Source organism: Myiozetetes cayanensis, unplaced genomic scaffold (assembly GCF_022539395.1).
Source record: "Myiozetetes cayanensis isolate MyiCay16 unplaced genomic scaffold, myiCay2020 scf5-8, whole genome shotgun sequence".
Lineage (NCBI taxonomy): Eukaryota > Metazoa > Chordata > Aves > Passeriformes > Tyrannidae > Myiozetetes > Myiozetetes cayanensis.
In genome coordinates, this window is record NW_026087742.1 from 20624249 (window position 1) to 20649052 (window position 24804).

General features: G+C 41.3%; 1 long non-coding RNA gene across 1 annotated transcript in view; it reads left to right on the top strand.

Moving 5' to 3' along the window:
- The first annotated feature begins 659 nt into the window (after positions 1-659).
- Positions 660-24804, top strand: part of LOC126648926 (uncharacterized) — a 281474-nt gene continuing 257329 nt past the window's right edge. Inside the window, exon 1 of the long non-coding RNA XR_007630932.1 lies at positions 660-767. This is a non-coding gene — a long non-coding RNA (uncharacterized LOC126648926). The remainder of the gene's footprint in view (positions 768-24804) is intronic.

Genomic DNA, 24804 nt, shown 5'->3' on the forward strand with positions numbered 1-24804 from the left:
AATATTAATTGATGCTTAGGACCCAGTAGCCCATAGAGAGGACTGGCATTTGAAAGCTTATTTCCAACCTAAATGTTCTTATGGTTAATTTGTAAATGTTAGTTCTCGGACTGTGCTGTCCTCTAGCTGAAATTGATTTCTTCTTTCACTTTTCTGGTGTGGTTTTAGGTTGTTTTTGTGTTGTTGTGGGTTTGCTGCTTTTGGGGTTTGAGTTTGTTTTGGAACTGCTGTGCTTGGCAACACTTCATAAATTGCCCTCTTAAGACAGTTTTACATTGTTTTATTTGACCTTTCTTCTTCTGAAGGAGATGATGTTTGCTTTTTCCTCAGCTGCGTGTTTCTGCTGCTTCCTTTGTCCAACCTTCTCATGCAACAGCAGAGCAAGCTTGTGATTTGCCTTGCTCAATGCAAGGGGGACTGTGGCACTGCTGCCCTTCTGATGGGCAGCTGCTGTTAGATCAGACTATTTTGTAGCTGTAATCCCAGCCTGAATTTTGCTGGCCAACTAAGCAAAGGTTTAGTTTTATTTCATGTTCCCACTACTTTTGATATATTTTGATTTTCTGTTGCTGTGTTCACCCTAAAACCCTTTTCTCTGCTGACTCAGTTGAAATTTATCCATCCTGAACTTAGTGAGCAGAGCTGTCTGCAGTGTTTCAGAAGCAGTCTTACTGGTGTCTTGTATAATGCCACAAAAACTACCCACTTTCTCCTGGAAATACTTCAGCAAATTCACCTTATGATCGTATTTGCCTCTCTCACAGAAGGTAAGCTTCTATTTTGGGCAGCACTGATGCATGAGGAATGACCTTATTTCCCCTAAGGGGATCCTATGATTCAGGACTCCTTGCAGCTTTTACAGCATTATCTGAACCAGCCTGCTTTCTGCTGTGAGATTTGTTTTGGTAAATTACTGGTGGTGCTTCCAAAAAAGCTGGAGCAGAGGAAAACCTTGAATAAGGGAGCAGGTGCGTTGTTAGCTACACAGGGTAAAATCTGAGTAGTACTTGCACTGATTTAGTAGGTGTGCAATAGGAGTCAATAGAAAACTTCTACTTTCACACAGTGTCTGGCTGAATAAATCAGGACCTTACATAAAATCTGATGTCAAACTGTCGAATGTGTGATGCATCCCTAATTTCAGTATGGAAGTAGGAAAACAGAGGGGAAAGAAAAGGAATGGGAAGTAGAAACACAACCTCCACAGGGTGCTTTATATCTATATAATGTAATTTCAGCCAGGCCTGTGTTTCCTCTTGGTGAAAGAAAAAGATTAACCACTGCATCCCATGTTGTAAGGAACCAGGTGATGTGTGAAATAAATTTGACCTGAAGGAACAAGAAAGGCGGTGCAGCCTCCTGCCATAAATAACTAATTAAAAGCTATCATCTTGCTTCCGGCAGCTGCCTAATTGGATGTTAAAAATATCCCTGCCAGTCTTCAAAAGTATGTTTTCATGGTGGTGAGATAACTGGTACTTTGGCCTTTGTACAGGATGTTAAAAGCCAAGGGCTGATGTCTGAGATAATGTCTGAGTGTGTAATGGCTGCTTCCTCTCGCTGCACAGGCTCTGCATCCCCAGCTTCTGACTCATTCTGAGCTCCTGGATTTTCAACAGAAAGCCAGCTCATTTCTACACTTCTGCAGAATTCTATCCTGACTTCTATTTGTTTTCAGGATAGTTTGCTTTGTTTCATTTTGTTTTTCTCTCTCCTGTTATTTTCTTTGTATTTAATCCGGAAGGGGTAAAGCTGCTCTGCAGATCAGTGATCTGGAAGCATAATTGCACGGCAGAGCCTCCTGTAAAACTTGCTCCATCCAGAGCAGGGAAGTTTTTGTGTTTGTGACTGCCTGTTAGTGCCAACAGTTTAGATTTGCCTCTTAGAAAGAGGAAAGAAAACAGAAATAAGGTGCAGATGAGGGGAGTGGACCAAGTCAAAGCTGAGCCACTGACACTTTAATGTTTGGGGCATTTTTTTGTTCCTTTCTGCCTGGCAGTGAGGTGCTGGTATAATTTTTTTTCTTCCTTAATGTCTGGGGCATTGTTTTCTTCCTTTCTGACTGGCAGTGAGATGCTGGTGTAATTTTTTTCTTTCCAATCCAGCAGATGGTGTTAGATGGCTATTTAATGACTCGCATGGGATGAAAAGAACATCTCGTTGGTGACAGAACTAGAAGGATGCAAGAAAAAACAGTTTTGCAGGGATGTTCAGTGAATCTGAAAGCTGTGATAGGCTCCTGTTCTAAGCATCTGTGTGTATGCTTTCAGCTTACTACTACTAGGGGGTGGGGAGCTTCATAGTTGTAGTACTTGATTTAAATCAAGACTTCTATGACATCTATCATACTTTTTCATCTAAGGGTTTAGGCATGCTTGAGTGCAATGGAGCAGAAAAAAAATATAACTACTGACCCTCGTTGAGCATTTTGGGTTTGGGAGGTATATAAATTATTTTTTTGTGTTTATTTTTCAGTTGCATTTTTTACTTGCATACACCTGAAGGGTGAAGTGGTACAAACTCTGTGCAGTGCACTCCTGTGACAGAAGTATTTCCTAAATCACACTATCCATACAAAAGACATAAGTCAGGTGGAATGAATAAAATGTGAGCTGAGCAGGTTGTACACTGTCCAGCCTGGCTAAAATACGACATCAGTTTCTGACTGTTTTCTGTTAGCTGGTGTGATGAACGCACTGGGTCTTGATCAAGCTTCTACAGAACAAGTGTCTGTCTATACTGCTGACCTAGATCTCTTAGAGATGATGATATTACATGTCGATACTGATAAGTGTGAAACTATGAGTGCCTCTGGGTAAAAATAAAAACAAACCAGCTTGAACAGATATAAACACAAATAGGCTGTAACTTGCCATTTAAGAAAGATCTTGGGTTATTGTGGGTATTTCACAGACTGGTTAGCACACAGCAGTTAAAATTAAGAATTGCAGAGAAAGATAGATAATCAAACATCTGTTCTGCTGCTGTATAACTCGGTGGTATAACCGACGTCTTGAATGCTGCAGCCAGTTGTAATAACTCTGTCTTAAAAAGTTTATAGAAAAGCTAGAAAAAATATGGGAATAGGCAACAGGAATAGTCAAAGGCATGGGCTCGCTACTATGTGAAGAGGGCAGTAACTGGTTTGACTCTTTGCTCTGGAAGAGAAGGGACTGGGGTAGGATATGAGTGAATGCTCTAAATGAGATGCTAAATGTGAACAGTGAAAGACTACTGCTATTTATTGAAATGTAATTGGAAGCAATGCCCAAAAGTTTTTGTTTTGTTGTTTGGTGGTTTTTTAAGGCTTTCACTTTCCATAGTGAAATTGTAGAGCCTGTAGTCACTTGATTTTTCTTTTTTCTTTGTGGAATTTGGAGAAATAAATGCATCCAAAATAGGTTGGGCAAGTTCAGAAAAACCCATGTCTGCTGTGAAGCATGACTGTATGAATTTGGGTTCTGGCAATACAAGATGAGAAGGGTCATCCTACACTCTCTCTTTCTAGTCTCTTGCTGAGCTTAGTCTTTGCTGGCAGTTTCTGGCAGGTCACATATAGGTTTGTTCAGTGGTTACTCTAAGTAGCTACCGGAAAAGGGACTACAAACTCGTGAAGGTCTTCCTTTCCTGTGAGATAATGATGTGTATTTAAGCAATAGATTTAAGAGTTGGGGTTCTATAGGTGTGGTATGTTAGGCCTACAGGTAGGCTACCTGCACCCTGTTATTCAGAGAGCTGCTTATAGAACTTAGTCTACATCTGCTTCTGCCTTTTAAAGCCACCTTTTCCCTGGACCCTGGGGCTGGGGTCAGGTGTGCTGGTAAGATTCACCCTAACATCAGACAGTTAACAGACTGACATACAAAATCATCAGCACAACAGGTTTGACATGCCAGTCGAAGGCATAATTTATACAGTCTCAGGAAACTTGTTTTTATAAAGTCACAGCTTTTAATGATGGGATAATGTATTCTACTTGATAGACTTGTTCCCAAGCAGTTACTAAAGATAGCGAGCACTAGGGTATACAAATGTCCTGGGTAGAGGCACAGAAAATGAAAGAAAGGTAGAGTATCATGACTTGTCTGCTAATAGACTGCAGAACTGCTTCTTTTTGAGAACATTTTTTGTAAGTTTGTTTTTGTGGTGATTTTTTTTTTTTGGGAGGGGGTGTTGGTGGGTTTTTTTGTTGGTTTGGGGTTTTTGGGTGGGTTTTTGGGTGTTTTTTTTGGTTTTGTTTGTTTGTTTTGGTTTTTGTTTGGTTTTTGTTAAGTTGTTTTTTTCCTTATGGTTTTAGGTTTTTTTAATTTAGTCCTCTGACAGGACAGGGGGCTGGCTTCTGTCCTGTAGTACAGAAATCCACACTGAGTAATTAGAATTAATTAGACCATGATATTTAATCTTAGAGCATTCCAAAGCAATTTATGGGCTACTAAAGGCAAAAGGAGCCTTATCAATAGGTGATCTGGGAAGCTAAGTCATCCCTAAGTGTGACCAACCCTTTCCTAGATGGAAATCATGTGTCCATTCTGGCCTGTAGAGGGGACACCCTCACTCTACCCCAAACGAAAAACACCCACCCTCCAGGAAGCCCTACTTCCTATATTTTGGCATTCCTGGCCAGCTTGTAGAATCCTTTAGAGGCGAAAGGGCTATGGTCTTGCCTCATGCCCTGAGTTTTCACAGAGGATTTGCTTTCCTCCATGTCTTCCCTTTTGTTGGATTTCTCAAGAAACAGTAAAGGAAAAAAGCATGGAAGGAAAGGCTTCTGGTTAGTGCACCTCAAAGCCCTTTCTGGTTTGAAGGGGAATGTTGTGCTTAGCAGTACTGCCTTGATGTCTCATACATGTGCAATTCTGCATTGCAGATCTGATGTAGATGAGCTGGCTGAGTATGTAATATCCTGTGCTTGGGCATTAAAGCTGTCTCCTCAGGCTTGCTTAGCTCTCAGTTACTTTTAAAATAAATATTTTAAAAAAACCGTAATAAAATCTCGTCACTGCTTTCATCCTTTCTGGTTTCATCATCCGTAGATGCAGACCTCAATGGAAATGGACTCATCCTCACTTTTGCAAATGATAATTCTCTTAAGTTAGTGGGTTTTAGTTGTTTTTGGCGCTTTTTTTCACTCAGTGTCAATTTAGCTCATCAGTTTCTAAGGCAGCTGTATATGTCCCCATACTATGTGAACTGAAGGGGACCAGAGGCTCTCAAAATGGTCCTTGGCAGCCAAGAGCATGCAAGTTCATAAATAATGGCTGCTGTGGCAACACATCAGTACTGTCCCTGGGCTGAATTTTCACTGGTAGGTGCTAACATCTGAAATTATTAAACTGGACTGGGAGCTGTGTTGGTGACAGAGGACTGCAAAATGGGATTAACCACTTGAGGTATATTAAGTGAAAATATTCAGTCCTTGCCCAGATGACTCTGAAGACTGGATTAAGGGATAACACAGCATTTAGTGGGTTTTGGCTCTTCAGATGAAGTCCACAGGTTTTTCTTTTGTTCTCTTGTTGCCAATCTTTGCAAAAAGTCCAAGGGCTGATATTGGCACATTTCAGGTGTGTTCAGAAGCCTCCTATCCTTGCCAATGACCACTAACCAGGCACTGTTGGGAATCTACACTGTCAGTGTCCATACTGAGGCCTAGTTTTCAAAATCTTCAGCATGGTTTTAGCAGAAATGGAAGCACAAATTTTAGCAAATGGAAGCATTGCTCAGGAATCTAAGCATCTTCATTTCTTTTCCCAGTTATGCTTCTTAAAAACAACCTGCTTTATATTTAGAGGCCATCTAGAAATAAGATTTTTAATCTTTCATGTATTAATATTCTCTCTGGACTGGAAAAACAGCATGCATTATTCAAATGACCTGTATGCTGTATGTTTGTTTGTGTTTTGGAGCTCATTATCAAATAAAACTGAGTCAGATTAACTTAATTTTATTTACACTGTTACTTTTTGGTGCATATGCATTAACTCCTTGCCTCTGCATTATCTTTCTGGGATGATAAAGGTTTATGTTGCCTTTTTTTCCCCTGCATGTTTCTTTATTTTTCCCCTTTTTAAAATGAAAATATATTTGTTACTTCCATTCATATAGCAGCTCTGGAGCTTGAGAGGTCTACTTTATAAAATATTTCTTGTTTTCAGCATTAATTAGATCATGTATCCTTCTGTTTATATGAAGTTGTTTTGGGTTTTTTTTTTCTGGTGATAGCTTTGGATTTCATGGATTATAGCTTGGATTTTTTAAAAAAAGTCTTCATTTTAACAACCTATCTTCTCACTGCTACTTCATCCTTTCTCACAAAGTCTGTTTTGTTAATATAAAACATGTTAATTTCTTCTGGACTTACTGATGTCTTAAGATATTTACTCCTCTTGTACTGTGCATGCAGTATCACATTAATACACCTTAAATGGCCATATTTTGCCTGATGACTTGGTACAGGGCTCTCAGAAGTTCCAGATATGGCAGTTGGTATATGACACTGGATCTTATTCTATTTTTATGAACTGTTGATCTTCTGTGAACTTGTGGTGCCAGTGCCTTTTGCTTGAAGAATTTTACTCTGCTTCCCCCCCCCACCACCGTATTTCCTTATGATACTTGTCCCAAACTTAACCTCACCCGTTATTTTCCATAGGAAAGCAGTGTTCTTATCTGTTTTCAGTGATGCAGGAAAATGCTTGTCTGCCAACGGTGTAAAATAACTGCAATATTTCAACAGCCCCACAGTGATTTGGTGTCTGAGAACTGACCAATAGTGGTGATTCTTTGCAAACGTGGGCAGTATCAGCCTGCAGAGCTTCTGTGTGCCCATTATTGAAGAATACATACATTTTTCAGGTGCATTTGGTTCAACAGGTAGTGTCACATCACAGTTCTTAAACTGATTCCCTCCATATTTGAGCCAACTGCTCTTCTGGAATGATTGGAACAGATGGGGATTACCTTTCCTGCTAATCTGTGTTGCAGCCTTTCTTCTGCAAAACCTTTTGAACTTTGACCCAGGTCAGAAAACCTGTTGTAATAATTTGCTTGTGGTTGCCTTCAAAGGTAAGCATGGGCTGATTCATCATCTCCCCATACTGTTGAGGACTGAGAGAAAAGAGCTAATAATAGCTTTTCACCTATGCTACAGGAAGCTGAAGTATTTCTCCCCACTTTCCTCATCTGAGGTGAAAGGATTCAGCTTCATTCTAGAAATCAGTAACTATATTCCAAGATAAGGAAAGCTTCTCACCATTGAAATCATGTCCCTGTGCAAGGGTGTGTAAGGTTCAGTCTTCCTTCAGTTCTGCCCTCAGGCCTGGAATTATCTGTCAACATATTAAGGGAATTTAAACAAGTAAATGAAATTTATGTGAATGGCAAAAAAAATTAATTCAGGAAGGGAGCCAGCATTTACTTTGTCCTTCCCTCATCTCTTAGCATAAATAAGAAAGTACTGTTGATAGCTAGAGTTTGTTCTAGTGTGACTGTAAAGTCTCATATTCCTGCCTCCTCTCTCTCCCTCCCAACCCTGGAAGAGAATATTTCAGAACAAACTGAATTTACAGATATCTGGATAGTTGCATATTATCTTCCTTTTGCACCTGTTGGGAGGTAAGGACTCCACAGAGCCTTGAGAATTACTGTTCCTTGCAGAAAAGATTTCATGCAGAGACCTGGGTAAATGGCTTCAATTTTTGTGGTGTGTTTTTTGTAAATTTTTGTTTTTGGGGTAGAGCATGGAGGTGTGTATGTTTTGATTTTGTGTGGATTTTGTTTTTTTTTTTTTTTTTTTATGGTTTTCATTTTGTTTGTTTTGGTTGGGGGTTATTTGTTTTGGGTTTTGGAAATTTTTTTGGGAGGGAGAGTTTTCTTTTTTTCTGCCCAAGTAGATTGAAACAAGAGAGGCTCAGAGTGGATCTATTGAAGTAACTTTTATTTTGAGGGAAGAGTCAGGCAGAGGGCAGGTTGCCCATCAGAGCTGTGGTGCCTCCATCCTTGGAGGTTTTGAAGACCTGACTGGATAAATCCCTGAATATCCTTGTCAGATCTCAAAGCACAATGTGCTTTGAGCAGAATATTGGACTAGGAATCTCCTCAAGTTTCTTTCAACCTGCATAATCCTTTGAACACCAACTTTCCCTAAGCCCAGGACACTGCTGTCATGCTTGGCACTAGCCTGTGTGAACAAACAAGGTCCCAGATTCTCAGCATTGCTTACAAGTTCAGAGAATGTTTTGGACCATCTCTGCCTAAGATGTATTCTTACTATTTTAAAGCAATGAAGATACTACAGAGTGTAATTTTTTTAATCCCATGGGAATAAGTGGAGTGCACTAGCACGCACTCAATCTCAAGTGAGCTATTCTCAGAGGGTTTTCCTGATCCTCACCAGTAGCTCTTCCTTGCCTCTGACAGACTTTCAGTTTTTGTTTACTTCCTAGCAGGACAGTAGCACTCTAATTACAGTGTTAGAATTTGTGCCAGTCTTATTGTAATTCCCTGTGTGGATGCTCAAAGCAACATAAACGACACCAGAAAAAGGTGAGTGTACTGAAGACTAAGTTTATGTGCACAAGGAGCTAACATCAGTAATGTTAAAATCATGCCAGTGTAGTTTTGCTGGAAAACCCTCCTTTGTAGGGGAGCCTGATGACTATCTCATACTTTTGAGTTTGATCTGAAAGGTCACATTAGACTTGTGCTGTGTATGGTCAGCAAAATAGTCCAGTACCTTCATATGAGATCCAAAAAGCTCAGAAGCTCGCGTCATCTCTTCAGCTGCTTATGCCAAAATGCTGGACATGAAAGACCAAATTATGTTTCGTGTTTTGCAAGGCTTTCCTGGTCACTTCTGCTTTCTTTTTGCTATGACCGCCTTACTGAGTGGCTGAAGGGTCTGCTTTCATTCCCACCCTCCAGTGACTGCTTTAGCTCAGGAATACTCGGCCTTTCCCATTTCACAGATATCTTTTCACATGTCCATCCTCCCAGACCTGCAGGTACTCTCTGCCTTTTGCTAACAGGATGCTTAGGGCTTATTTTTCACCTTTGTGGTTTCTCTGCTCTGTCTGTAGGGCAGGCAGTTACAGAGGGGCTTGGGCCATGGTTCTTTACAAAAGTAGATGCTTTCCTCGACTTCCAACAGTGTATTTCTTATGCTCTGCCAGTAGGAGACCTCAGAGCAGACTGATTATTCTGGAAACTGTCACTGAGCTTGGGTATAAGACAGGCTGGAATGCTTTGCTGAAAGCATTTTCATGGTGGAAATGCAGGAGTTATAATCCTTCCTGTTGCTGTGTCTTATCTTGCTGCTCTGCGTGACTCATTTTCATAATTTGTTTACTGCATGACGCTGGAGAAGGAAAGAAACAATGTTTGTTCCTGTGACAAATGAAACAGTTGGGAGGTGGTCAGCAAGCAAGTCACAGTCTATATGGTCAAAACAAAAAACTTTTTTGAGAAATGATAGCAAAGATTGGTTTTAGGCAGAGAAGCCATAACTTCAAAACCAATTTTTAACGAGTCATGGTCCCATTCTTACACAGGAATCTGATGTTCACACATAAGGAACAGAAATTAAAGGAATATCAGACTTCCAAAAAACAACCACCTATGAGAAAGGAACAGCTCGCCCCCTCCACCTTTTACAAATGCCTAAATATTGTACCTAAGCTGCTACTTGAAGATCAAGGCCAGTCTGGGAGCTAAACTAAAGAAAACTTCCTCCTGCTGAAAAGGTAGGTATGTCTATTGGTTTGACTCAAAAATGTAAAACAAACAAACAAACAAAAAACCAACCAAAAAAAGACTTAAAAAAAAAAACAAACAGTGAGGAAGAGGAGCCTCTTATGTCTTACCTTCAAGTTGCCATCAGATTGCTGTCAGGAATCAACACCATAAATTAGCATGGCAAACATTAGCCTTGTCTCTTTGCTTACAGCAGAAATGCTTCCCTGGCTGTCTTTTTCTTTTTTGTCTCACTGGGAAATTTGCTTTATCTGTAGCTCTCACGTTCCTGTAGCAAATCTCAGACAAGTGGATGGTGGGGCCATTCATTTCATTGACCCAACACCTTCAGGCTCCTACCAGCAGCCATTTTAAGCTGCCTTCAGGGGATAACTTAATTAAAAACAAGAGGTGAAAACAAAAGATATCAGACTAACTTTATTGGAATTATTGAGTGGGCTCTATGGTACATATGGAGTAGAGAAATACTCAGATTTCCTTGTTTCAGCAAAGGTAATCTAACATCCACTCCATTTACCCCTGAAGGATGCTGAAGAAGGGTTAACTTGCATGGGTTTTGGGGACTTTAGTATTGTTTAGCTACAAAGTTTCAAGCTCTCTTCAACCCTGTCCTTGCAGTTGAGAGGAGGTAAATAGGGTATTTCCAAGATAAGATGACTTGCCTGAGGTAATTTTGTTAAGTCTGGACTGGTAGGGGTTGGACCTAGAAACTGTAAGGCTTTGGCAGGCTCCGGATCTGTGCACTGGGCTGTGCCAGCCCCCTCTTCCGAGCGTGAGTTTAAATTATGGAGCATCTGACGTTGATGAACATCGTAGGTTAATGTCTAAGACAGGATATTATGTTTAATTTATAGGTATTGCTCAGTGGAAATGGTAGTAGGGTTATTTGTTAACCACGCCTGTCTGGAAGCGGTATGAAAGTTGAATAAAACCAAGTGTTTGCTGTCTCTGCCCTTCTGCCCCAACTGTTTTATTTCTCCTTCTGTAAGTCCCAAGACTAGCACATTCAAAATGCAAATGCTCTTTGATAGGAGCTTCTGTGACTTTGTTGCATTATCTGTGCAGCTCCAGGTTTCAGGGGACCTTCACACAGACAAAATTGATCAGCAGCAGGAGGAGGAAAATAGCTGTTGCCGCAGCAACCGGTGATGACTCAGCCCGGGTAGCAGGCAGCGAAAGCTGTGAGGCTGCAGTAATTTTCCAGATGCTTAATCCAGCTCTTGGTTCTTTATTTCTCTTGCTGACAGGCAGAAGTCCTCCTCTGCCTTTCTTTGCTCGGAGACCCACGCAGCCTGCAGCCGTACGTGATGCAGAGGAGTCCTTTGTGGTGCTTACCCAGAATGGCGTCACAGAGACGTGTCTGGGTAATGCAGATGAAACACTCTACAGATTGAACTGTAGCCCCCAAAGGTGGTAAAAATAGAACTGTAAACTGCCTGTCTGCAAAAATACCCCAGTGTGTCATTGGCTGCACTCAATTCCTATCTGCTAACTAACATCACGTTTACTGTAGCTCCAGCTATGATATATTAAATCAGTTCATCTTGTTTCTTTTCAGTAATGAGGCTGTTCTTGTGCTGCATACAGAATGTGGTAAAAAAAGCAAAGTGAACTGCATTCAGTACATGCATTTTCATGAATTATCTTCTAATTTTTCTATGACCTACTAGTTTTTGTGGACGAATTTCAGTCTGCATGTAATGAAACAGAGCAGGTTAAGAGACTTATCCAGGAAAAGGGCACCTCACATGTCGCTCAGGGAATACCTACTTTGCAGTTTTCCTGCAATGATTGCATTGTACTACAAGCATCACCCCATCTGGGGCACTTTTATGAATGTTCAAGTAGTTATTTACCCGCTGTAGTGGTGATGTGGAGTTCTTTGTGATTTAAATATGATGCTGAAGAATCCAAGTGTAACTAAAGGTAGCTTCAGCTTCTTTATGTAGAAGACACACATTCCCCTATAGAGCCAGAGAAGCAATTAGCATAGAGTGATGATAGAATTTGGTTTCCCTGCTCAAGTGAGTTGATCTAGCTGCAGGGAAAATAAACCTGCTCTGTGGCATGTGGGGAAAATAGGAAAAATAGCAACTGAGCCCTGTGTTTATTTCAGGAAGGTGAGAAAAAGTACTGATGCTGCCAGCTGCTGTCTCATGCAATCCCTGGAAGGCAGATGGCTTTCTGTGGGTGAGTCAAGTGAGACCATCAGCTCCTTCTCCTATAATGTGGCCTCTTGCTTGCAAGCCCTCATGAAAGTTTTGGCAGGGTGTACAGCTGAACTGAGCTGCTGCACTGCTGACAGGCTCTGCAATGTGTTTCTGGCTGCAGCCAAAGCCACGTAAAGCCACCAAGTGTGGGGCATGAGAAAGCTGTATGTGATGTTTGTTTTTCGCTTCTATTGTGGTTGTCAACTGCTCATCTGACCTGTCTTACATGAATAGGTATCATCTTGAATCTTTGTCTCCCATCAGTAGATGGGATGTGTAAGCATTTAATGAATGTGCTGTGGCTGCTTTTCAGGGGAAACCGGTTTTGAAGAGTAAAAATAGAGGCTCATCTTGTTACCGTGAGATCCTGAGCTCACTCTTGGTATACAACTGCTCTTATCTATGACCAGCTTTTGGATGTCCAAAGAAGAGTTCTACATCAGTGCCTGATACTGTAACCTTTTTGGTTATAGTATCTGGTTTAGGAAACTAATCCTGTTTCACTTCATACCCTAATTGAAATAAACATACTATGCAATGGATGAATTAGCGAGAAACTTGCCCTTTCCAGAAGCACACAGTTTTTGAAGTGTAACAAACTGAGAGCCAAATAGGAGATTTTGATCCATTCATCTCACCCCACCAAGATGGGAATCATTTGCTACCTGGGTAGCATGAAATATGTGATAACAAAAATGTTGCTAGTCAGGTTATCTGCAATTTCAGCAACAATTATTGCAAGCCTACGTAGTTGTGCTAGTTTTATTGTAGCATGCATGGCTAGTTAGCACCGAAAGTTCTGCAGTCCTAGCAAGCTCCTTAAAGGAAATATTTAGATATCACAAATTGTGTTAAGCTAACATATATTCTATGGGCTCTAGAAAATATGTTGGCTTCTCTGTCTTTTTGGAAAAGAAAAAAATAAAATTAAACTCACCTGTTTAATGCTGTGATATTCACTATTAATAAGGATATACTTACTAATGCATCTTGTGATCAGTTAGACTTCAGAAGGTTATCTGAAATCTATGGAAATGCATCTGCTATACTGACTGCAGATAACAGCATTTGTAATTTGTTGCATGCTGGTTTCTTGGTTTGCAGAAGCTGGCTAAGGCCACTGTATCCAGTGAAGGGCCCCAAGTGCTCTTTGGCCTGTGAAATGATTCTATAAGGGATAGAAGCCTGACTGACTCCTTTTCAAGATAATGTTATATTTCCAGACATCTTTTTGCTTTTGGAAGATATAATCGCTAAAAATTGTGACTGGATAAAACCTTTAATAAGCAGGACAGCCATGGAATGGTTGGAGTTGAGGCATAAATCATACACTAGTAGTCTTACTGCTTCTCAAAATATGAAAACCTGTATATTTTTCTTTCTTAAGCCTTTTTGTACTGAGGATAAACTCTTCCAAATCTACTTGCTGGGTATCCTGTACAATCGGAGCCTTACAATGTAGAAAGAAGTTCCCACTTCCCTTTCAAAGTTATTTAGTGCAGTGCCAGAATCAAACAGAAAATCACTGCTGAACTTGATGAAGCTCTCTAACCCATGCTATGGACGAGCTAAGGCTTCTGGCCTTGAATGAAAGTAAAGGATCCAGCCTGCATGTCAAGAATCTGCCCCTCTCATCCACTCCCTTCTTGTTAGTCACTGACTCTGCAATGGCTTGGCTTCCAGTATTGCACAAACAGAGAAGAACAGATTTGGAAACCAAAACAAGTTTTGCAGGTCACTGTAGTCTCTTTGTGGGGCAAGAGGTGTGAAGAGGGTGTTCAGTGGAGACACACTGCCTGATACAGTGCAGCATGTTTATGTGTGATTTCATAGCCAGCTGGCAGCCTGGAGGGTGCTGGGGCAGAAGCACCATCCATCGCTGCTGTTAGCCAGGGTGGTATTCCACTGAGGCAGCCAACTCTGCAGCTACAAAATGGGCTGGCATGGCACCTCTGTGGGAAAGCAGCAAAATCAGTAGCTGCCCTTAACTTGACAAAATTCCAGGCTAAGTTATCTACTTGGACATATTGTAAAAATAGGTTTTATTTTTTTCTTATCTTGTAGGACATTTTGCTTTATGTTCATTTGCAGGAAAGAAACATTCAAGGATTAGGAACAGTGTGAACTAAATCCCAAGTTCTAACCACTGACTGTGTATTTTCATTTGGATTTTGAAACTGCCTGTTGTCCTTCTAATGTGCTCTTTAAATCCCTCTGATCCAGGGTATTGTTTACAGAAAATAGGAATCTTGTGTCTTTGGGATATGAGGCTCTGGGGAAGCTTAAAATCTGGGTATATCGTGTCTCATGCTGCCCTGTACCAACAAGGAAGAGGAAAGCTCAGTTCTCATCTCAGTCAGTGCTTTGCAATTCTGTATGAAAATTCCCAATCAGAAGCCATTTACTACTAATTCAGTTTTGGCATTTGGATGACTGTCCTTTGAAAATAATATTGTAGGCTGTTGAAGAGAGAGCATAGCTATCCCACTAATGAGATTTATAAATTTGTCCACCTTCAGTTTCCTGCATGATATTTCCTGGTGGTAAGATGTACTACTTTGGTAGTTTTGCAGGTGAAGAAATAGAATCACTACTTTCTGGAACATCGAAAGCTATAGCTGCTGAGGGCTTTTGAGACAGGTGATCTCCTCAGGCAGGTGCTGTTCAGTGTCCAGCATGGCAAGATCCTAGTGGGTGTGGCTGCTGCATTATCTCTGACAAGCACTGAGACTCATCACAGTACTACGAAGTTTATGCTCTCTTTGCACAGTGTTTTCTAATACCAGGATGATGAGTGAGAAAGTGTTATATCCAGCATTATTGGATGAAGGCAGAGAAAAATGAAGTCCTTTTACGTTCCTCGGCTCCTTGTTCATGGGATTTATTTTTCCCCTTTGTGCTTCTTTAAAAATGCCTTCCTGAATTTCCCATTTCTAGGGATGCGTGCAGATGTCTGTTCGTACGTCTTCTGTATAAGGGACAAGGTCCTGTTATACTAAAGTTTCTGAAGTAACTGAGGAAGAAGAATCCAATGCTTTGGATCAGTTGTTATTGCACTCAAATTTAATCTTAATTTTTTGTGGAAGGGAAGCTAAGCCTGCCAGCACTTTATACAGGATAGAAGTCTCCTTTCTTTACTTCGTGAAACAGTTGCAGTTCAGTTGGCACAGCTCTGGCTTTTTTTTTTTTTTTCCAATACCTTGTTACTTAGTCAATTCTATTTATCTCTCCATGGTGTGTCCCAAATATCTACGCCACTGCTGGGCACTGATTCAGAATTGAGTGCCATCTCCTATCTTTTGTGTTGTTCCCTGAGGTGTGCTGAGATTTCTCTGCAAATCTGTCTCTGAAGTTTGGGCCAAGTCTGCTTTGCCTAGATAAGAACTGTCAGTGTTGAATGCAGTTGTCTTTAACAGTGAGCAAAGTTATCTTTAGCTTTCTTCCTGGGCTGGCTCCTTGTACATTTTCACCCACGAGCACTGCAGAATTTCCTCTGCTCAGCAGCATTGTGTCAGCTCTGAAGCTTAATTAGCACCCGTGTGGCGAGGTTGTTTGCTGTTGAGCACAGGTTTCAAGTCAGGGAAGAAACCGAGGGCTGTTCGATTCTTCCCCACCTTCCCTTTCATTTTCTTTTTCCCCCATTTCTTCACTTATTATTGCATTTGTGTCAGTGCCTCCATCGGCTTTGTGGGTAAGAGCGCTTAAGTCCTGACCTATCCATCTTTATCACAGCACAAGATGTGACTTGAATGGCCTGTCATTGCAAAGAAGCTGGGTGAAGACCACTGTATTTTAATAGTAGCCCTTTCTTCTAATCTCTGAAACAGGTCACCTGTGTGTAGAATCACCTCTCTTGTACTTGTGTAACAACACCATCATTCATTTGTCTGAAGCTTTTTTTTGCCAAAGAGAGTACTCAGCACCTTTTGCTGGTGCTACATTCTCCACAATACCTGCTTTATTTTAAGCAGCACTTACATCATTTCCCAGACTGACAACAACCAGCTTGGGATTCCCGGGAGCATCAGCAGAGAAAAAGAATTTTCTTCCCTTGCAGAACCCTTTTTTTGCTATGATGTTCCATTTGAAGACACTGGATCTAAACCGTTTTATTTTAGGGGAGAGGAAAAAGAATAGAAATAAGTTCTGAAAAGGGGTTTGTGCTTTGCAGCACTCACCTAATGCAAGGGATAAATATTTTTAAGGATACTTAATTTCTACAATATTATGTTGTAGAAACACACCACACTGTCCTCCTACAGAATACTTCATTGCTTCCACTTTACTTGGAAGTCAACTAAGGGCTAGAGAGCCTCTGTTGCCCTGAAGGAGAGTATAAAACTAGCCCTTGAAGTCTTTGTTTTCAGTTTAGATAAGCCCAGCCTGAGACTGCATTCCCATTTACCATGTTTTGTTTCCAAGTTCTGCAGCCCACTTGGCAAACTGGGAGAGGCAGTGTCTGATCACACAGGATCTTTTCTCTTGCCATGTAACTGAGGATGGTCTAGAACTTCCCTGTGCACGTGATAATTTCACAATTACCTGAAGGCCACTGTCCTTCAGCTTGCTGGCAGTGTATGACATTATCACACAGGCACTGGTACAATGAAGCATGAGCTCACTTTTTCATTTACCTTTACTAATACAGTTCTTCAGCTTTCTCAAACATTAAACAAGCTCTCTGCAGGGTAGGTGAGGAAAAGTGCAAGTCAGTACCTTAAGGAATAGAGCTTGGATGCAGAGTGCTCCATTCCTGTACTCGGTAATGAGGAAAGCCCAGAGTTATGTCCTTGAGAGGATTGCACCCAAATCTGCTACAAGGGTTTTGATTGGGCAAGAAAAATAATTTTCCCTGGGGTGTCTTACTTTGAGACTCCAGCTTTTCATGTGATGATGTGCCTTTGTACAGGGAAGGTCACGAGTTTAGGCTTTGCTCTAGGCTTTCCCTGTTGCTGTGGCAGTGTCTGCTTCCTATGAGGGATTTTGGCTGATGTGACCAGGAGGCTGTTTCATGATCCTGCTTCCAAACGGATGGGCACCCCCAGCCTCCCCTTACAGCTGCCTCTGGCTTGTAAAAAAGATAATGATCCACGCCAAAGGGAAAAGCTTTAAGGCTTCCTAATGGGCATGGAAGCATTTTAACTATTCAGTGTGCTGGTTCAGCCCACAAGTTTCACCTGTCAGGCTTTTCTGCTGTATCCTAAAGGAGTAAGCAAAGCCTTGATACCATCTTCACTCCTCCTCTGAAAGGCGCTTTTAATTAGGAGCTGCCAGAGCTTGTAAATCTGGCAGATGTCATCAAGGGGAGACAGGTTCTGAACCCAGGCCACCTAATCACATTCTCGCTGCCAACAAAGCAGAGGGAACCATCAACTCCTATCTTTTTTGATGGTTAAAAATTAATTAGTCTCTCTTTTAATGAAAACTGAATGAATTCACTCTGGGGGCAAAGCATTCAAGGACAGTCCTTGACAAACAATTCCCAGACTCCAGTTGGAAATGCAAATGGTAGGTGATTCCACTACACTTTCCTGGAGCCCACAAAAAAAAAAAAAAAAAAAAAAGGTACCAGAAAGAGTTGTGACTTAGAAACTTCAGGAAAAAAGGGTATTCTTCATTTTTTGTATTAATAATTAGACCACAGGTGCAGGGTTTGTATGACTCTGTAATGTGGGATATTCAGTATAGACCTTCAGGAAAAAATGAGTTCCAGTATGAGGTCCAGTAAAGTCTGGAAGTTATAGATTGCTTGATATTGGAGGTGCTTTAGAACTATCATACTAACATGTTGGGGCATTAACAGGGTAAACTTGATCTTGTTTCAGAGGAGACATATGGACTGCTTGACAGGAGAGCTCTCCTTCAGCTGCATTTTTGGACTAGGCAGTCTCCTGTTGTTAACTGTGATGATGTGCTACCACTGGTACCTGATAAGCACAGAAATGTCTTTAAATAGCCAGGAAAAGGGAGCTAGGAGACCTAGGTTCTATTCTTGCTCTGCAACGTGACTGTGGACAAATCCTTTCGCTTTCAAAAAAAACATTCTGCACCTTATCCCATCTCTCTCTTTCAACTAGAGATTCACTGGTGTGGGGCTGATTCTCAGCATGTGTTTGCAGAGCACTGAACACAGCACAGCTCCAGTCCTCCTTGGGGCTACAAAAGGATGATAGTGTTGATTTCTAGTTTCATTTACAGATGAGGGAAGCATAAAAGGCACAGTTTTGAACACTTGAACTGTTGTATCTTAATAAGCTAACAGAGAGTATTTTAAAATGTTGGGAACTGCTTCTGAGAGCAGGTTATGCATGCAAAGCTGGAGCCAGCAAGACAGGCAAATTTTGGCCTCATAAAGCGGATATATTTGACTGTTTTTTCATCTCAGGTGGGGGCTAAGGGATGTTGTAATGTTGGCAAATGGTCAGTAAGTAATCAAGACCTAGAGAGCTTCTAAAGTTACTAGATGGGCCTCAGCCGGCAGGTTTGAGTCCTGAGTTGTGCTGGGTTTGGGTTTTGTACCTTTCCTCTGGCCTACTGACTAGATCTGAATTTTTGTTTTCAGTTAAGAGGGAAACAGTCACTTTTAACTTTGCTTCTGACATTTTTTTAGTGAGGAAAATAATCATGTAGAGCTTCCTACCCTCCCTGTGCTTTTGCCTGGTGTTCCTCATTTTGTCCTCACAATAAGCAAACTGGGTAGCATGGAGAGAAATGTGAACAGAGTACTCCTGGTGTTCCTCATTTTGTCCTCACAATAAGCAAACTGGGTAGCATGGAGAGAAATGTGAACAGAGTACTCCTTTTCCTTAGAACAATTCCACTATTCGTATTTCTTGTGCCTTTGTTCCTCTGAGTGTGGAAGTGTTTTTGAAGTGTTTTTCAGGTGCTATGAACATGGTGTACAATTGTACCACAAAATTAGCATTTGAGTGATTTGGGTTTCTTACAAGAGCAGTTTCTGCTTTAGAACACACACCAGCAAGAAGCAGTTCAATGAGTGTTTTGATTTTGTCACCATAATGCCTGGCGTTCAATGCCTTGTTAGTCTTCTTTCTCTTCCTCTGGTGCGTCCTGCTGTATTGATACAGGTCTGTTCCTTTCTTCAGTCCTGAAACACAAGTGCTGTACAAAATAGGGGCTAGAATCAAAAAAGGCTTCCCTGCTTATGCCTGCCACTGCAGAGGCTGAAGCAAAATACTTGTCATCTCTATAGGGTACTACTGGTATTAATTAGTGCTGGTTTCCAAGGAAGCAGGTTCAGCTTTACCCCACCAGGTGGCTGAATTCAGCCCAGCAGTGGGAAGCAATGTTTCTGACAGCAGGGTGCAAGCCAAAGGCCTGGATGTCAGAGGGCTTAAAATACCAAGGCATTTGTCTGTTCTCCCTTGTAGGCGTTTGGTATGGCTTTGCCTCCCAGCTCTCTGCTTCTGGCTGTGTTGGGATATCAGCAGTTGGGTGAGAGAAAGTTGTTTTCCCGGGGAGGAACAAGTTTGTCACTCTGCTTAGAAGCTTCTGTCTGGCTTTTTATTTATATCTAATTGCATATAAAGTCAAATACCCTTAAACAAGCATAGATAAATGAATTTAAGCATGTATTTAACATACTTTTGCTCATGTGCTGTCCTGAAAAGGGGGTAGATTTCTGAACTGGAATCTTACTGGGTTTTATTTGTTCTAAAGTTAAATGAGATCTTTATTCTTAATATGACTGTCACAGTTCCTTTTTACAGAATATTTTCTTTTAAAACACCTTGTGGTATGGAGTGTCTGAGAACTGAGGTGCCCCAGTGAAGTATTCAGGGATCTGTGAATGATTCTTTTTTGAAGGTCACTTAAATCTCTTGGAATATTGATATGCTCCACCTGGCTTGGATAATGAAAATTATCCAAGTGGTATGCTGTGCAGATACGTGTGGTTTGATTTAATGTTGGTATTTTTTTTGCAAGACAACCTTTAGCTTTATCTTCTTTAGTGATGATGTGGCAATATTGGGATGCCAGAGCATGACAGAGAAATGGGATGGGACAAGAAGACTTCTTTTAAAGTCAAGGAAGCACATGTAAACCTGATCCACAAATGACAGTAGATCTGTGCAATTTATGACAGGTCATTATTATATGTAATTGATAACATGCCTTATTTTATCGTTAAGCAGTGGTAACCTGCTGATAACACTTTTGTTCTTAGCAATAGAGAGGGCAGTAATTACTGCAGCCTTAGGTGTGAGGCAGATCACAAGATGTCTGTAGAGGAAAAATCTACAGTAAGAATGACCAAAGTTATTTCTGGTTGCTCATTAAATAGATAGGCTTAAAAATAAAATTAAATGCTCAGCGTGATCGCTAAAAGAGCACAGCCAGAGTGGGACCAGCCAGTTAGGTATGACAAAGACTCCTACGTTGATTTTTGTGATGCAAATATAGCAAAGGCAGGCAGCCATTAGGAAATGGCTTTTCACAGTCATTCCTGCTATTTTTAACACTGAATATTTCTGAAAACTATCTTTCACTACCTTGGAAGAAGTGAAGACATGTACAAGTTTTCCAGCTATTATTATCCTGCAATTGCCATCTGGCCACTAACTCCAAGTAACTATCTGAAATAATGGCATGGTTCCTGGGACATGTTATCTGTCAGGGAGATCTTGGCTGATGTGTTACTGCCACTGTTATTGGGTAATTGGGTGTTAGCTTTTTCCCTCTGTGACCCTGCAGTACAGTTCAGAAACTGTGGAATACAGGGGGAATGACTCCTCTGTTGGTACCCAGGATGGAAGCTTCCAACCCCTTCTCTGTTAAAGGCTTTCTAAAAGTGTTACGGTTGATAGAGACGCCTTTAAAAATGTAGTCTTTTTACTGAAAAAATCCCCATAGCAACCTGATGCTTCTGCTTCTGTACCAAGTGTGCTCATTCTGTGAGTAGAAACCTGGGAACTTCTTTTGTAATTACCTCCTCTGCAAACTCAGCCTCTGGCTCCGTGTGATGAAGAGCCCCATGACAGAAAGGGACAGGATTATATGTTCAGTCCACAGAACAAAGGGATGAACTAGTACAAACTCTGCCAGTAAAAGTTTGGTCAGAAAATGTCAAAGGGGCAGTTTCATCTCACAGCTTTTATGCCATGTCATTTCATCTCTTCTTCTGTTGCTGGGATAAAAAAATAAAGCTGGTTGACAGTGACACGTGTTCTGTACTGCATAAACTGCAGCTGAGCAGCTGTGCCTAAAACTGATCAAATTTATTCCAATGACTATCCAGCAGTGCACAGCTCCCCTTGTTAAGGATCACAGAACCACGGTCTGATGTGGGTTTGAAAAGCCCTTCCCCTGAAAAGACTTTTGCTAAGGATACAGTTACATGTGTACTACTTTCAGTGGTGGTGCAATCTCAAATTTGAGTCTGGCACAGCTGAGATCTACCACATCTCCAAGGCAGAGATGGGAAATGGTTAGAAGAGAAGGAAAGAAAATGAAGGGCAGGGAACAAGCAGGAATCTTTTAAATCAACTTTGTTAACAGAGAAATAATGGAACACAGCTTTGATCTCACTGGGATTTGTAGTCAAAGAAATCAAGACTGGGATTGAACATGTCTGCTGATGTGGAGCAGATCTACATGTGCTTCTTCAGAGCTAGGTTGCCTCTGTTTAGTAAATAGGAACAGAAAACAAAAAACTCAGGACAACCAAACCAACATTTACACTTGCAAGTAAAATTTTTTTTAAGGGAGAGAAGAAATAAGAAAAGGCTGTATTGTTTGGGTAGTGTTTTGCTTTGTTGTTGGGTTTTTTTCTTTTACATTGTTCATTCTAGTGCTCTGACACCTCACAGTGCACTTTTAACACTGACCATTGAGAGTAAGTGTGAATTCTGTGTTTGAGTCCTTATCCTTATCTGATGCTTGCTGTGAAATCCCCAACCCCAGAAAACTGGGATTCTGAAAACTTTCCTTCTTTCTTTGGGATATATCCTACCTAGGGTCTGTATGCCGAGTAGAGAGATTTTGGATCTTGTCTGAGGAATGAAATGGAGAGGGGAGGACACTGCAGGCAGTTTGGATGGTGCTGATCTTCCCTGTGGAAACCTATGCCTGATTCTAGAGTGGTAAGAGGATAATGCCAGGCTGGACTTTCTCCTCTACCCGTAATGAATGGGTGCAAGATTAGCAAGACACATGTGTTACTACAGTTGTATCCCTTCATACGCTAACTTGTCTATTTTACTTCTCAGCTTTTCCCTTCTGTTTTCACCACTTCAGCATTTGTGTTGTGGCACTGCTGTAGAAGAAAAATGCCATTTCCTGAATACTTGATCCTGTCTCCTAATGGTACAAATGTGCAGCACTGTGCTCGGTGAGATCAAGCCACAAATGGTGTTGCTGCAGGCATGAATAGAGATGAGACCAGCAGTACAACAGGGAAGGCAAATGGGGTAGAAAAATAAAGTAGACCGAGGCAGAGAAATACATATGGTCGTTACTGCAGGAAGATATTTGTGTCTGAAATAAAGTGTAAAGAAAAGAAGTAAGTCTTTGTGACCCCCTATTGTAAATTCCTGATGCATCTGGCCATATGAATATAAATGTCAGTGCTCTGGGCTGAGAAGGTGGGCTAAGCATCTTAAAATACCTTTTCCCCTGCCCATCCCCCACCCAGACCAAAGGTGTCAAAACCTACACATACCTTTGAAGAACCACAATCAGAAACAAAGGCTGTCAGCTTTTTTTTTTTTTTTAGAGTTCTATAAATTTTTCAAGAAAATGAACAGTTGTGTCCCATCATTTGGTCAGTGAAGCCCTAATGCGTTCATGTAAGTAAGCACATTAAGCTGTAAATCACTCACGTACCAAGTGAAACCCATTCTCTAGAAGCATTGGCTGTTTTGCAGACTGGTTATGACAGAAAAATGGATCCTGGGTGTTTTGAAAACAGGACAGCTATGGTTCTCTGACCTTACTTGTAATTTCTTTCCCCATCCTCCTTTCATGTAATTTTTGTTTTAGTACTTTCTAGTGTAGAGTTCTTAATTTTCTTCTCCAGGAAACAAATTTTCTAATACTTGTTTAAGAAATCAGAGAAGTTCTCTTTTAGTACTAGTGTATGCACTTAAATCTGATCACAAGTGTTAGGAAGTATTAATGTTGGTCTGGCAGACATAGTTTCTCTACTCCAGTATGTGAGACATCTTTCTGGAAAGTCAGGCAGGCATAAGAAGGGTTTTAAGTGGTTTACTACTTGACTGTTTCCTTTCTGAGTAAAAACAGTCTCATTTTTGAAATGAGAGAACTGGATAGAAGAATATAGGGGTTTGGTAGGTGGCTTTGTTTGGGAAGAAAAGCTGAGCAGAGGAGTGTCACTTGTTTGTAGATTTAACTCTCTATTTCCTTGCTTACTGTTCCTTGTGACTGGATGTGCAGTCCAGATTCCTTTGCTGTTAGTGGAAGAGCAGCTGAATGAAGTTCATTTCTAAATGGGTGATGGTCTGAATTCTCCAGGCTAATCCCTCTTCACTGTTCATACTGGCATGCCAGCATGTCTTGATCTGGTTGATCTCTTCATGCAGGCAATCTCCAGGCTAGTGGTTGGTATTCATGCTGGCATTGCTGCTTGATGGGCACCAAGGAAGCAAGGAGGGACAGGCTGAGGGCAGTCTGGGTTTATGAAAAGGGGAGTTGATGAGTGCCACAGGAACAGTCCTTGTCTGGCAAAAAGTCTGCCCCACTTATAGCTTATTCTCTTTCCCCAGCTTATGCTGGGGCTGTGGTTTAGTTGTGGATCCTTGTTTGCTATCAGTAGGTCAGAGACAAAATGTATCTGTAATAAAACAGTCTCCAAACTGGTCTCTGTCTAAATCAGTATGGACTTTGCTACCTGCATGGCCATAGGCTGGCTCCTTCTTTATGAAAATAAGAGAACAGCATGCAGTGATCCTTTAGCCTACCTGTGCTTTGCCCCTTGCCTCTCTGGAAAGGCAATGCTGGACTGTGAGTATCCCTGACCTTACCTTTTAAATTCTTTATATTCACTCAGAGATGAGGTTTTCCAGTAAACTACAAGATTGGCAGCTTTCTGGAAGAGAAAAGCATGATTTCTTGTTATGTTTAAAGAATGGTAAGCGCAAGTGCGTGTGTGTGTGAATAATGATGTTCTCTGGGTTCAGACACCAGCAGAGGTCTGGATGCAAGACATGGAGCAAGGAGAAGGTTTGTCTTTCCTGGTGTGGAGCAAGTCTCACAGTGGACAGCCATAATGGAGGAGTGAGAGTGTAATCTTTGGAGCTGCTGTCAAGATCAAATGCCTGCTTTGTTTGCTGCTTCAGTAGCTGTAATGAACTAATGGATGTGCCTGTGCAGTAAGATAACCAGGCCTTGAAGCACGATTGGGTTCACAATGGCCACAAGTGTCACTTGATATTTTGGCTTATCTGAACTCCTGAAGGGAGGTCATGCTGTCCTGTGGGCAGCAGGAGCAGGATCTTATACATCACTCTAATTGCACTAAGCAATGAAAACGCTGCTGGCATGCACATCTTAATGGATATAATTTCCTGCTTTTCGTGAAGTTTGTCACACCTGGAAAAATGGTTCTGAATAATGCTGTCTTGCTTACTGAGGTGTGCTTTCACACAGAGCAGATTGACGGGCTGTTGGAAGCCCAGCAGAATGGTCGCATAGGGAATTTTTAATCCAGCCTTTCCGACTGGGCACTCATAAGCCTGACAGAGTGAGGAGATGGTAGTGGTGCTTTAACTGTCACAAGGAACAGCTCCATCCGTCTGTTGAAGTGAGGGTTCTCTGTCATGAGGATTGGTGACCTGGCAACCTGCTGCTGGAAACATGGCTTACT